Source organism: Sturnira hondurensis, unplaced genomic scaffold, assembly GCF_014824575.4.
Source record: "Sturnira hondurensis isolate 20B ecotype Veracruz unplaced genomic scaffold, ASM1482457v3 Scaffold0005563, whole genome shotgun sequence".
In the NCBI taxonomy this organism is placed as follows: domain Eukaryota; kingdom Metazoa; phylum Chordata; class Mammalia; order Chiroptera; family Phyllostomidae; genus Sturnira; species Sturnira hondurensis.
The window spans coordinates 1,192,064-1,207,487 of NW_028078194.1; the positions used below are offsets into that span (position 1 = coordinate 1,192,064).

At 41.9% G+C, this 15,424-nt stretch overlaps 1 protein-coding gene and 1 pseudogene across 2 annotated transcripts in view; both read left to right on the plus strand.

Moving 5' to 3' along the window:
- The first annotated feature begins 3,479 nt into the window (after positions 1 to 3,479).
- Positions 3,480 to 4,541, plus strand: LOC118987953 (farnesyl pyrophosphate synthase-like; annotated as a pseudogene).
- A 6,208-nt stretch (positions 4,542 to 10,749) lies between these two features.
- STAMBPL1 (STAM binding protein like 1) overlaps positions 10,750 to 15,424 on the plus strand; it is a 48,972-nt gene continuing 44,297 nt past the window's right edge. For both annotated transcript variants that reach the window (XM_037047290.1, XM_037047292.1), the window contains exon 1: positions 10,750 to 11,152. The gene's annotated coding sequence lies outside the window, so the exon portion shown is untranslated. The remainder of the gene's footprint in view (positions 11,153 to 15,424) is intronic.

Genomic DNA, 15,424 nt, shown 5'->3' on the forward strand with positions numbered 1-15,424 from the left:
TGAGAGCTATGGGATCACAACTGCTGCTTTGATGAGTCAAAATGTCTACTAAATTTTCATATTTGGAAGATAGCTCTTGTCTCCCGGAAGTGCCTCTACCTGGTAAGGTTTCAAATAAAAGGACTTCATTTGGGGATGCATACCCTATATGCGTGACGCTGTACTTCTCACTCTTTCCTTCTTCCTCATGATTATTGAAAGATGTTCATGTAAATTCTCAATCTTCCGCTCTCTCCTTGGACTGGGAGCAGTGGGAGGAGGCAGTGAGAAGCTTCTTGCTTGCTGGGTTGATTCCTGGTCTCCCTTTTCTTGGAGGGAATCTGATAATGTGAGGATAGGTTATTGGAAAGCATCTAGGAGACTATATAGATGTATATAATAAAGAGAAGGCTATTTCTCATAATTAAAAAAGCTATTAAGTCAGAGAAAGGCAATATCTGCAACCTCTTAGAATAGTTCCCGTCTCTGTTCGGAGCGGGGTGTCTCTTTGTGTTTATTTGAGTCTCTGAAAACATAAGTAATGCATTAATGCAGAGAGATCTATGATGACAAAAGTTCATCGGGGCAACCGAATAAATCAATGTGTACAACGACAAACTCATGATTATTTTGTCCCTTGGAATACAAAGAATCCATAATACTTAGACACCTGTATGAAATGATGGTTTAACTCAAGGTCTATTTTCTACTTTCTTTCAAATGGCAAATAACTTGCTATGAGTTGAATTGGTTCCTCACCCCCACCCCACAGAATCATACGGTGACCTCCAATGCTAGATGTGACTGTGTGTGGAGACAGGATTTTTAAGGGGAACTGGGGTTAAATGATAACCTCTTCCTTATAAGAAAAAGAAGAGCTATCTTTGTCCTTCCCTCCACCCCATGTGAGTACACATGGAGAAAGGTGGGCATCTGCAATCTGAAGAGAACGCCCTCCAGGAAGCAAATCACCCAGCTCCTTGACTGTGAACTTCCAGTCTCCAGAATTGTGAGAAAAAATGCCGTTGTTTGAGCCACCCTTTTGTGGTATTGTTTCACGGCGGCCTGAGCAGACTAAGTAGTAAAACTGTCTACATTAGGAACCTCCAGCAGCACATGCCTGAATATATATTTAGCAACCTGCTATTTTTACTATTTGTCCTTGGAGAAGGTCATGTCTTTGCTTATACAACCACAGATAAATTTAAGAGTTGTATTTTAAGACAGTATTATTCACAGCAAACACTTCAGTGGGCACATTTTTTCAATAAACAGACAATAGATTCTTTTTCTGCTGACCAATGAATGTTTCCATTGTAATAACTAATACAACATCATCTTCTGTGTTTCACACCTTCTCTTTTAAAAGAACACTGCTGAAACCTACTGAGTAGCTGTTAAATAAAAGCCAAAACCTACCAAGGAAGGATTTCTATTGCAGGGAAGCAGCCGCAGGGGAAATACAACCCTCACAGAGTCTGTTCTGACAGTGAGGGTCAGGTGCTGTTCTACCACCTCCCTTCCACTCCCCCTCCACTTTTCTGTCCTTCCAAACACGTCTTTTGTGTCTGTAAATAAGCCTGCAGGAAAAAATCCAACATCCCAAACACTACAGGTGGACCTTGGGGCTACTGTGGGTTCAGTTTCAGACAACTGCAATAAATTGACTATCACAATAAAGCAAGCTACACAAATTTTGGGGGTTTCCCAGAGCATATAAAAGTTATATTTACACTATCCTGTAGCCTATTAAGTGTGCACTAGTATTATGTCTGTAAAAAAAACATGTACCTACCTTAATTAAAAACACTATTGATAAAAATGCTGTCTTCTAAGCCCTCAGTGAGTTGTGATTTTCTGGTTGGGGGAGGTTCTTGCTTCCATGCTGATGAAAATGCAATGCCTGTGATGTCATTAAAGTGAAGTGCAATAAAGTGAGACTATGGGTATTAATATTTGTTCCACACTTACCAGTTAATATCTTATGTACCTAAATCCAAGGAACCAAATGACGTCAGCTGAAGAGAGAATTTATGTTTTTTATCATATGTCTGCTTGGATATTGAAAATTTTTAAAGGTTTTAAACATTTATTTTAGAGAGGGGAAGGGAGGGAGAAAGAGAGGAAGAGAAACATGAATGCGCGGTCTCCTCTCATACTCCCCTTGTTGGGGACCTGGCCTGCAACCCAGGCATCCACCCAGACTGGGAATCAAACCCACAACCCCTTGGTTCACAGGCTGGCGCTCAATCTAGGGCCACACCAGCCAGGACTGAAATTTTTAATAGCAGTAAATTTTATATCTGCAAGGCACATTATAATTTTCAAAATGCTTTCATACTCATTAGCTTCGTAACTACCTTAAGAACAATCTAGAGCCATTATTCACATGTTTTCCACGGAAAAACTAGACTCAAGGGAACGAGGCCCAGGCCAGTGTCTAAATGGTAAGAGAGAAAACGTTTCCAGGAATTCTGCAACCGTGAGTATACTGGCTATGGTTACAAAGTGGACACGAAATTCTCTAAGCCTAAAGCAACTAACAGGAAGAGAGAACCGAAGCCAATCACATGAATGGAAAAATCAAATGTGCCTGCAGCTTCCATTCTTGCAGGAGTTGTTTCCTGCACTTAGTGGCACAGGCAAGCTGCCGCAGTGGCAGGACCGTTCCTCCAGTGAAAAATGGGTGATTTAGAACCTACTCTCTCCTTAGTAGCGTAGACCAGTGGCTTTCAAACTCTCTAACCTCAGGATTTCTTTATACTCTCAATAATGATCATAAACACTATCGATACTCTAGGGTGCCTTTTTTATGTGGGGGCAGAAATTTAAAAATAGTTTACTTTATTAAAAATAACAGACCAGTTTACATTGTATCCCACTTTTATTACAATCAAACCATATTTTCCAAAACAAAACAAAAATCGGCATTGTTTTATATTTTTACAACACTCTGCCACAGGTTCCTTAACAGAAGGTGTCTGGACTCTCATACCTGTGTCTGCATGTGGTGATATCATGTGGTGATTCTAGCTGTAGTGATATCATATATGTGGCTCTGGAAACTCCATGAGAGAATGAGGGCAAAGAGGTCAGATAATGGATCTCTGTTTTTATGAAACAGTTTTGACCTTGCAGACTCTTTGAAGAGTGTTCAAGGGTCACTGAGCCATACTTTGAGAACCTGTGGTATAAACAATAATGAAACCCAGAATTTTAAGAATACATGTTTTAGGGATATAATTTCTGAGGTACATGCTTTGAAGTTCATAATAATTTATGAAATGAGTATTTCTCCCAAAAGAATTAATTGGGTATTTCATATCTTGTCTTTCTCTTGACTTTAAAGAAATGGCCAGAGCCTGGAAATTCTAAATCTGTGAAACAAAAAACCCCAGGGACTCCAGTTCTGGAGTCTCAAAAGGGACCCCCAAGAGCTTCAAGGGGTACCCTACAACGATCCGGGCCAACAACCTACATCCAGCCACAGAGTACTTTGCTCCTTTCTCAGAATGAATGGAGACCAGAAATTGGATGTTTATGACCAAAAAGAGCAGAATTTCATCCAGCACTTCTCCCAGATTGTCAGGGTGCTAACTGAGAATGACTTGGGGCACCCAGAAATAGGATATGCGATTGCCCAGCCCAAGGAGGTCCTGGACTGCAACGTCATTGGAGGCAAGTACCAGCAGGGTGTGACTGTGCTGATAACATTCCAGGATCTGGTGGAACCAAGAAAGCTGGATGCTGACAGTCTCCAGCAGGCCATGACCCTGGGCTGGTGCGTGGAACTGCTCCAAGCTTTCTTTGCAGTGTAAGACGACATTGTGAACTCATCCCTCACCTGACAGGGGCAGATCTGCTGGTATCAGAAGGCAGACATAGGTTTGGATGCCATCAATGATGCTGAGTTTGGAAGCATGTATCTACCAGCTGCTGAAACTCTGCTTCAGGGAGGAGCCCTGTTACCTGAACCTGATCAAGGTAACTCTCTCTTACTGCAGAGTTCCTATCAGACTAAGATTGGACAGACCCTGGGCCTCACCACAGCCCTGCAAGGCAACGTGGATCTTGATAGATTCCCTGCAAAGAGGTACAAATCCACTGTCCAGTATCAGACAGCATCCACTCCTTCTATCTTCCTGTAGCTGCTGCCATGTGGGTGGCGGGCATTGTTGAGGAAAAGGAACATGCCAGTGCCAGGAAGATCCTGCTGGAGATAGGAGAGCTCTTTCAGATTCAGGATGATTACCTTGACCTCTCTGGGGACTCCAGCGTGACAGGCAAGATTGTCCTGACATCCAGGATAACAAATGCAGCTGGCTGGTAACTCAGCATCTGCAACGGCGGGCCGCTCTGGAACAGCAACAGATCCTGCAGGATTATGGGCAGAAGGCGGCTGACGAGGTGGCCCGGGTGAAGGCACTCATCTACCCGCCGTGTGTGCAGCATGAGGAAGATAGTCACGGCCATTGTACGGGGTTCGCCAAGCAGCACTCGCAGCCCCTGCCCCAGCCATCAGCTTGGGGCTGGCACACAAGATCTGCAAGTGGAAACAGTGACCTAGACACTACCAGGGCACGGAGAGGAGGCTCTCAATAAATCATGGCAAATCTTCAAAAGAACAAACAAACTCAAAGAAAAAAAAAAGAAGAGAAAAGAATGGACCTCCCGCGAGGGCGGTTATTACCATAGGGACCACCACTTTACGAGCAAATGCCAGATCATTACAGGGGTACGTGGATGTAATGTCAGTTTCCTGGTTAATGTAAATTCACTCTGCGTACTTGCTCTTTTTACTGTCAGTTTCAACAGATAAAATTCAACTGGGATGTGGACTGTTTGAGGAAATGAGAGACTATTTCAAACTCGTGGACTTTGAGTGACGCAGAGAGAGTGGCAGTCCTCTCTTGGATGGCCAATCAGAGCGAGGAAGGAAACTCTTTGTCCTGGACACTAAACACCCTTGTGCTCTCCCACCTTCTCAGAACAGATCTAGCTCTGATGGTGTCAGACAGAAAACGACCTGAATGCTGAGTCCGTGTTACTCATCCAGTGAGAAAAGTATTCATGTTTTACCACTAGTCACAGCTGGGAAATACTCCAATGCAACATTACTTAATAGGCAATTTAGAATGTAATGTCCTGTGTCCATGTACATGGCATCAACTAAGCCAATGAGATGGAGCCACGATCCCTTCACTCCTCAGTCTACATTGTGAAACACTGTGACCTGCTTTTTCCCTTCCTCCCTCTTTCTACTTTTGTTCTTTCCTCAAATATTTATTATGTACCTGTTGTGAGGTACTGTGATACATACAACCTCAATTTTTTTGGCTACCAATTCTGTTTATTTTTAATATTAAATATTTTTTCTTAAATAAGAGGAAACCATGCTCATTAGGGGAGATTAAAATTATAGTAAAATATAAAGAGGGCAATTACAATTCGCTGTAACTAAGTTCTAGGGGGTAAATTTAATAAATTCTTCTATATTTCTTTAACATTGTATCATAAGCAGTACTAATCTCATTTAACACTCATCGTAAATGTAACTTTAATGTCCAAAGTTGGTGATAAATATCTCAGAGAAGAAATCTTATTTCTCATTAGATTTTCATAGGATAAATTGCTTCCTGGAAGTGGAATTATGCAGGAAAAAAGAATGTGTACATTTTACAGCTTCTGTTAACATACTGATTAATTTGTGTCCCGCACTGTGTCAACATTATACCATCCCACGAGAGGACTCATTTCACTGTGATGGGCAGCAGAGCTTGCCACCCCAAACTATGCTTTTTTGGAATATTGATTACTTTAAGCTAGTTATTTTTAAGAAACAGAGACAAAAGACTCAGAAGAAATGTTTGACCCCCCTCCCCCAGGCCCCACCTAAAAAAATTCCGGTAGAAAATTCTGCTTCAGGAAGGGAACCTGCGCATATTCACCTGAGCAAATGAACCAAGTGTGATAGACAGCAGGAAGCCAAGCAGTCTGTCTGTTACATTCCCCTAGGTGCTCCATGGTTTCTGGGTGGCCTGGCAAACATCTGCCTGTGAACTGCCTACTCTCTCTGTGAAGTTGCAGATTCCTGTCTCCCTTTCCTTAGTCCAGAATGGCATATAAGCCTCAACTGCCTAATGTGTCCTCAGATGCCATATTCTTAGGGAACCTCTGAGTGTACGTCCATAATAACTTAGTTCATTTTCCCCTGTTAACCTGTTTTATGTTAATTAGACTATTAATCCAGCTAGAAGAACTTAGAATGGTAGGAGAAAAATTATTTTTCCCCCTCCAGAGCTTCATCCTCACCAGTATTAAGGGCAGTGCTTATTTATATGCAGTCTTTGCTCCTGTGATTAGTAAGAACAAAAAATCCTATCTTTAAAAAAATTGCATTTTGGGTAGACATTGAAATAGAATCTTTTAAAGTGCAAGCAAAATTATAGAACAATACACCCGTGCCCACTTTCCATTAATTTGGTGAATGACATGGAGGTGGAGCTTGGACCATCCCCAAAGCCACTCTATCAGAGTTCTCGGTAACAAACACTGAAACCTATTTGGGTTGACTTAACCAGAAGGGAAATGCCTTGGAAGGCCCTCAGGTAGCATACCAAAGAGACAGGAAGGCTCGAGAATCAGGCTCATCAAACAGGCAAGTTAGTTTTGTAGCTAGAACCAGAACAGGTCACACCACTCAGGCACTTAGGACACCCCTGGCGTTGGCACTGGATACTCCTACCTCTCGCCTCTGACTTTGCTGTCTATGGGCACAAGAGCCACTGTACAGATAATGGAATTATTCTTCTATGAATCACTGACTCCAGGTACAAGACCTGGATGGGAGCCTCTGGTTGGTTGAACGTAGGTCACATGATGTTCCTTAGCTGCCAGGGGTGGAGACATTGAGTATTGGGCCATTTTGTGCCAATGAATCAGAGCACAAATGAAGTTTTGGCTAGAAATTAATGATAAAGATTTATTCTTTATCTAGGGTTTGCAACTAGAAATACAACTAGATAATACTCAGAGTATTCCAAAGAAGAAAGGAAAGCTGAGGGTTCTTCTAGTAAAAAGCACATTTTACATTTATATTTTAACTTTTATGTATTTTGGTATTAGTTTCAGGTGTACAGTGGTCAACCATGTACTTCACAACTGTTTCCTACCCCACCACCTCAATATTTCCAGTACCCGCCTGACACCATACATAGTTATTAGAATATTATTAACTGTATTCCCTATGCTACACTTTACATCCTCATGACAATTCTATAATGACCAATCTGTACTTCTTAGTCCCTTCACTTTTCTCACCCAGATCCCTAAAACCCTCCCTCTCGGACAACCATCAGTCTGGTCTTTGAGTCTATGAGTCTGTTTCAATTTTGTTTATTTATTTTGTTCTTTAGATTCCATATGAAATCATATGGTATTTGTATTTCTCTTACTGACTTTTTTCACTTAGCATAATACACTCTATGGCCATCTATGCTGTCTCAAATGATAAGATTTCATTTTTTATGGCCGAGTAATATTCCATTGTGTACATGTACCACTACTTTTTAATCACTTGCTTGTTGATGGCCACTTGGGTTGCTTCTGTATCTTGGCTGTTGCAAATAATGCTGCAGTGAACAGAGGGGGGCACATATTCTTTCAAATTAGTGTTTTAGGTTTCTTTGAATATATACCCAGAAGTGGAAATGCTGGGTTATAAGGCAGACGCATTTTTAATTTTTTGAGAACCCTTAATTCTGTTTTCCAAAGTAGTTGCAGCAATCTGCATTTCTACCACGAGTGCATGGGGTTCCCTTTTCTCCACATCCTCACCAACAATAGCTTGTTGATTTATTAATGATAGCCATTCTGACAGGTATGAGGTGATACCTCATTGTAGCTTTAATTTGCATTTCTCTGATGATTAGTGATGTTGAGCAGATTTCCATATGCCTATTGGCCATCCTCTTTGCAGAAGTATCTATTTAGGTCCTTTGCCCATTTTTTAAAAATATTTTATTTATTTACTTTTAGAGAGAGAGGAAGGGAGGGAGAAAGAAAGGGAGAGAAACATTGTTGTGAGAAAGAAGCATTGATTGGTTGCCTCTTATATGCTCCCTGACTGGGGACCAAATCCATAGCCCAGGCATGTGCCCTGACCAGAATCTCACCAGTGACTTTTTGGTTTGCAGAACAAGGACGAACCAGACCAATCAGCTGAGCCAAACCAGTCAGGGCTCTTTGCTCATTTTTTAATTGGAATGTTTATTTTTTGGTGCTGACTTGTATGGGTTCTTCATAAATTTTTGATATTAACTCCTTATTAGATGTATCACTGGTGAAGTAAGTAGGCTGTCTTTTTTTAAAGATTTTATTTATTTATCTTTAGAGGGGAAGGGAAGGAGAGAGGGAGAGAAATATCAGTGCATGTTACCTCTCATGTGTCCCCTGCTGGGAATTGGCCTGCAACCCAGGCAGATGTCCTGACTGGGAATCGAACCACGATCCTTTGGTTCACAGGCCCACGCTCAATCCACTGAGCTACACCAGCCAGGGTAGTAGGTTGTCTTTTTGTTTTGCTGATGGTTTCCTTTGTTGTGCAAAAACATTTTAGTTTCATGTAGTCCCATTTGTTTATTTATTCTTTTGTTTTCCTTGCCTATAGATATATGTATAAAAGATTTGATTATCTTATACATCATATATATATATTGCTAAGACAAATATCAGAAATTTTACTGCCTATGTTCTCTTCTAGTTTTATGAGTTTGAGTCTTACATTTGTTTTTAATCTGTTTTGAGTTTATTCTTCTATACTATATGAGAAGATGGTCCAGTTTGAATTTTTTGCATGTATCTGTCTAATTTTTTCAACACCATTTGTTGAATAGACGTTCTTTACCCCATTGTATGTTCTCGCCCCCTCTGTCAAATATTAATTGCCATATAGGCATTTGTTTATTTCTGGGCTCTTTATTATGTGCTGTTGATGTCTGTTTTTATGCCAGTACTATGAAAAAGCACATTCTTGAGAAGAATCGGTCTTGCATTCTTAGCCTCTGAATGCCTTAGTCTGAGATAGTGATCCTCTGGATGACCTCTGGTCTGGATAATGGATGTCAGGTGGCCTGGATACGTGAGCATTCTTCCCTTAGTCCTTCAGCGGGTAGTCAGAGTGCTACCTGGAGGTTTTATATATACAGTAAAGCCTCCAGATAATATTCATATGTAGTATAATATATATTTAATATATTATATATATATATATGCAGTGATGCAGGACTGGATAGTTCAAAAGGTTAAGTTCCCAGACTAGTTAAAACAGGAATAGAATCATTCCTTCACACATCAACCTACTTGATTCAGTAATTTAACAGCTTGGCTGTAGTGACTCCATTTTATTTCTCCACTCTCTTCCTCAGATTTTAGGTAGCAAGACCATGATCAGTTACCACTATAAATATTTTATGTGGAACTCCTTGTTTCATAGTATTTCTTAGTAATCTGGGTAACCTTCTTAATTATCACTGAATTGTAGGTCATGAGATTATCTAGTTCAGAACTGCAAACACGAATGTCTACCATATCCTCAAACGTCAGTGGGGTGGGCCTAAAGCAGTGGAAAACTGAAAAGTGCCTTCCCAGTCTGAAGGGGACCCCTGCTACTTGGCTCTGGCTGATAGTTGCTAGAACCTACCAGAGACCAACGGTTGCCAGTTATTCCATCTTTTCAGAACATGCCACAAGTCTGAATTTCTGTGAAATTTTCTGACTTTCAAATTTGGAACCAAATGTAAAATCAGAAAAACAGCGACACCGTAGCTTCTTAAAAACTCTCAAGAGATTGTCAAACCGTTTTGTTTTAAAAACCAATGCAGGGAGGTGGGGCCTAAGAAGTTGAAGTGCCTGAGGCTAAACCGGTCAATGAGTGGCAGTACCAGGGCTCTCGGTTTAAGCTCCAAGGGGAAATTAGGTTAGGAAAAGCTGATATTCCACTGCCTGCGGCTGCTGACTCTTTGCTCCCTTGCAAGTTGCCTCCCAAGCAAATTCTGGAAACCGGGGAAGGTGCCTGGGTTTCATCCCGCAGCAGCAAAGTTTGTAAAACATTTATAAGTCAGTAGAATCTTCCTGGCCAATAAAAACAGCTTTTGGTGTCAAATCAGATTTTAAAGCTTAACTTCTACTGTGTCTCCATCATGGGTAAAATAAGAGGGCCATTTTTAAGTCTGTGGAGAGGACGAAATAAGATTTCAAGTTGGAGCGTCTGGCATGGTACCAGGACCGTACTAAAGACACTACACATGCTAATTATTATATAATAGCATCCGGATGATATTATGATAGTTTGCATTACCCGTGGAGGGTGAAGTGGGCATGGAGGGAAAGAGGATTAAAGTATTTCGCGGTGGAGTAGGTTATAGATAAATCTCAAGGTGGAATTCCTGATAGGCGGTATAAGTGGGATTTTCCCCGAAACCCCATCTTTTCCCCAAGTCCAGTAGAGTTCATGGTCAAATCCATCTGCATCCCAGGTGTGTACACTGCAGTCTTCTGCGAAATTGATGGTAGAGCAAATTGGGAGTCCAGGTGGTTCGGGGCTGAGGAGGGGCGTGCCGGGCTTCTAATGAGAAAGTCGCACCCTTTCCTTTCACTCTCGCTCCAGGCCCACCGCAGAGACTCGCTTTTTCACCTGCGAGCTTTTTCTGCGCGTTGCGGGAGGCCGCAGCGGCGGAAGAGGGGGCGGAGGCAGAGGCGGAGGCGGCACCCAGGGGCCGGGGAGGCCGGGACCATCGCAGTGACAATTTCTTTCCTGCAGCGGCGGCAGAGGAACCACGGCAGCAGGCTCGGGATCGGCCGGCCTGCGCGTGGGTTTGCGGGGACGCTGACTGCCCCCTGCGTTACCGGGCCACTGCAGCCAAGTGGAGGAGGAGAACTACGCACGCAGCCGGAGCGACTGGAACTAGCAAAGCTCCATCGGTCCACAGAGCCGGGAGGAGGTGCGGCCGAGGCGAGCGAGTCGGCGCCTTAGCTCCCAGCTGCAGTGCCTTCCAGCAAAAGCCAGAGCGGCCCCGGCTGCAGCTGCCAGACGCATGCCAAGGCCACACGACAGGCGCAGGTGCAGCCGCTGCAGTCGCCGTCCCACGCGGGGTCCAGACATCAGGGGTTGCTGGTGAGTAGGCGCGCGTGCGCGTGTGTATGCAGGAGTGTGAGCGCGCCCCGGCACTGGCGAGTGTGCACGCCGGGTCCGCGTGCACGGTGGCCTGGCGTGCGGCCAGTCCCCCTTCCGCTGGCGGCGTCGGGTCTCGGGTTCGTTGCGCGGGAAGAGAATGCCTTTTGCTGGCTCACTTCCTTCCTTCAAGTGCCCTGATCGGTCGCCTCCGCCCGCGATGCCTCGGTGCCGCCCCAGCCGGCCCCTAGGGCTTCGATTCACCTTGATGAGTCAGGCAGGAAGCTGTGGCTCTAGGTGGCAGGGCTGGACTCCGTAAGTGACCTACACGCGTGTTTCTGCTTCCAACTTGGACGTGGTGTCGTCATTGAAAGAGACCACCACACTGTCTTTGAAGGTGCGTGGTGTGGAGAAGGGAGGGGTTAGGGTTAGAAAAATAGACTTTTACCTTTGTCCCGTATATAGCATAACTCTCTAGATGATGTTTACTTTTATGTCGTTTATGAGCAACTCATAACATTTTCCCTCAACTGAGTAATATAGGCCTTAACCAGATGTCTGTAATGAAATGCACAAAGTGTGATATCACTAGAACATAATTTTCCAGAGCTCTCTAAAATAACCCACACTGTTGATGTTTGAGAGCCTAAGATGGTATAATTACTGAAAATAAAAAAAAAACACTACAAAACCTATATAATTTTATTAATCAATGTTACCTTAATAAATTTAATTTTTAAAAAAACTTAAAAATACATATATAATGAGTAATTCAAGAAACAATCTGATCTAGAGGATTGAAAAACAATCTTAAGTGTTTTGGGTGGCTTGGGGTGCAGGTGGTTTCTGAAAAATCAGTGTTTGGCAGTGAGTAAAAACAGACATCTTTCATATTAAGCTCCAGTGAGTACACTGCTTTCCAAACATCTTGCCAGCCACTGAGAAGAAAACGAAGCCCTAGATTTTAGGGAGTTTCCAAAATCATTATGTCAGTAGGATGCTGATTTGTGATTTCATGATTCAAGGCCTTATCATTGTCAGATTTGTTCCAGCGGATAAATTACACGTGGATTTTTGACTTTCTGTGTGAAGTTTTTGGTGGTAGTTTTTCTGTGATAGTTTTATAGAGATTAAGCCACTGGGTTTTATTTTTTCCCAAGACCTTGTTTCAGTGGACTATCTTAATGTTTGTGGGATGGATGCTCAACTGAATTTCAAAAATGCACTCCATAGCTGAATTACAGTAGGCTTTTGTAGCTATAAATACCGACTTAAAAAATAATTCAAGCTCATGTCTTTGAGAAATAGACCCCTGTTTACCATTGCTCCGTTACAGCTTCTTCATTCAAAGGCATGAACTGTTACAGAATCTACCTGGAGAAGGAAGAGGCCACATTGTTGGCCTCTTGGGCATCTTGGTGGGAATTTATGTATCAGCTGATTCTTGGGAATTTTTTTTAAAAACTTGTTTTATTATGTTCTTTGGTAAAACAAACACCATTGAAATTATGAGGCAGAGAATCCTAGTCATTTACCCATCCTGTGGTCTTCAGGGCCAGTTCCTTGCCTACTTTGGCTGCTTCATAGGACTTACTGCCAGTGAGAGGCTTGAAGAGAGGAATGGAGGGGAGTGGTACCCCCAAGGGTGTCCTCAGTCAAAAGATTTGCTCCTGGAGAACAGAATGTCTCTGGGGCCCTGGCTGGCGTAGCTCAGTGGATTGAGCGCGGGCCTGCGAACCAGACGATCGCGGTTCGATTCCCAGTCAGGGCACATGCCTGGGTTGCAGGCCGGTTCCTTGCAGGCTAACTACCAGCAGGGGATGCACAAAAGGCAACCATACATTCATGTTTCTCTCCCTCTCTCCTTCCCCTCTAAAGATAAATAAACAAATAAAATCTTTAAAAAAAAAAAAAAAAGAATGTCTCTGGGGTTGGCTCCTAAGAAGGGCGGATAAAAACGATCAAAAGAGTAGTTAGTAATAGTTACCTCTTTTCACTTTCATCACCTAGGACTTCACTAAACTAGTCTGGTCATCTTCTTCCCACAGTGACTTCCCAGTCCTACTTACAGCATCAACCCAGGGGGTGAGCTTGCTTTTCACAGAGAAGAAGAGTCTGGTAATTCTTGCTCAAGTTGGAAGGGTAGAAGAAATGTGTAGTTGCTCCCTAGGAAATGGCAGGTGCCTCTGTGGAGCCTTCATTTACAAATCAGACACATTGTAATCCACTAAATTTGTGATTCTGTTTAACGCTAGCATTTTTTTCTCAACCCTGTGAGAGATTTATAAGTGACTTGAATGATACAAGAAATGACTCATAGTCATCCCTGAAAATATTAGAGTCAGCTTTCTGTTCCTTTGGGCTAATGGATCACAGATGCTCAGTAAATATTTGTTAAATGAAAAACTAGAATTATAGAATTCTAGAATATCTTTACTCCCCAACTTAACTGTATTGATTATTTTTAGGCATAATTTTATATCAATCACCAAACTTTTCATCAAATTGAAGCCCATTGATATATGCAATAAAGTTAAGATCAACTTCTTCCATGAAGGAACAGTAACAATCCCTTTGGAATACAACAAAAACGAACAAACAAAAGTACATTATTGGTGTCTGTTGACTAGCTTATTCTAGCTCCATGAACATGTGACTTGTCCAGTGGCATATGTGAGTGCACATTCAGAAATCCTGAGTTGACATCAGAACGTCAACTCAGGAAAAATCTGGATGTTGCTACATCCGGCTGTCCCTTTTGTCAGATATTGTTTGCATTTCTAAGCAAGTCAGCTGAACTTCCAGTATGGTCCAGCATCTCATGCTAAATGGAAAAGCCAATTAAACCTTTGGCACATGGCTATGTCATCAAAACACATGGTGTTTGGCTTTCTTTCTAAATTTTAAATTAAACTCATGTATGTTTGTCCATTGATGTGGCTGGCTCAGAGTCCAATTCAGACTGGTAGTTACTTAGTAACTTGCGTTTATTAAAAGCAAGTTATATATAACTTGCTTTATATAAGCACCAGTAATTCATATATTTTAATTTGTTCTAGTTAACCTTTCAAAGTCCTTTTGGAAATGGTTGCATTGTATGATCTGGAATATTAAGGCTGCTATGCCTTCCTCTTTTTTTTAATAGTGCTGACTTTCCATACCCAGTTATTAGAAGTCTACGATTCATGATCTAATAAGTTTGCTTGGATATTAACATTATCATGCATATTAATAATTCAGATTTTCTGTTTGGCCTTCTTCCATTTATGTCCTCCAGTCAAGCTTGTTATATTCGGAATAAAAAATCAAATGAGATCCTTAAACATTTAAACATTTTTTCTAATGGGCTATGTCCAAAATAAATAAATGAAATAAAACATGGCTTATCACTGTTTTGAAGTAATACAAACACTGATATCTTCTGCAAAATGAAACAGGGCCATTCTTATCAGGTATTTACTTGGTTAGTAGGTCCCTGAACAAGTGTTAAAGGCATGTTCCTTTCATGTCTTACTAAGGCCCTTGAAAGCCAGGGAGTGGAATTTTGATTCAATAAGGTAGCCAGTTCAAGGTAGGTTCCCTGAAAGGATTAAGTGATGAAAACCTCTTTTTGGAAGAACACTCTGGCAATTGGTGAGGAATAGATTAGTAAAAGGAGGGAGGGCAGGTGGTAATCTCGTGTCAGGTAGTGATTGCCTGACTTGAATCCAAATGCTGAACGGGAGAAGGGAAAGTTTAAGACAGTCAGACATCAGAATTCTTTGTTCTGTGTGGATGGGGGATGGTAAGCCTATGGCACAAGTATGATTATTTGCATGTTTCACGTCCACAGGACATCACCTATCGACTGCAATCTTCTTTGCTGCTGAGCTTTGGCATAACCTCAGTATCATGCAAACATTTGACCGATATTTAGTAATAAATATTAGTTATTGAGCATGAGCTACATACTAGGCACTGTGCAAAGCCTAACACATGTTGTGTCTAGGATGATGGCGTCATTAGGAGTGGGAATTCTTTTTGCTATTTACTAGTTGTGTGTCTTTGAACAACTATTTACTAGTTGTGTGTCTTACTGACTTCTCTGAGCCACCATTTCAACTGGGATATTAATTTCTATCTCACAAGGCTTGGGGGAGGGTCAGATGAATACATAGGTGTAAATGTAAAGGGATTAGAAGGGACTGGCAAAAAGTTAAGTGCTATATACATTAGTTGTTATTGTTGATTTATAAAACAACTTTACATACTAGGTACCATCGTGCAGGTTGAAAC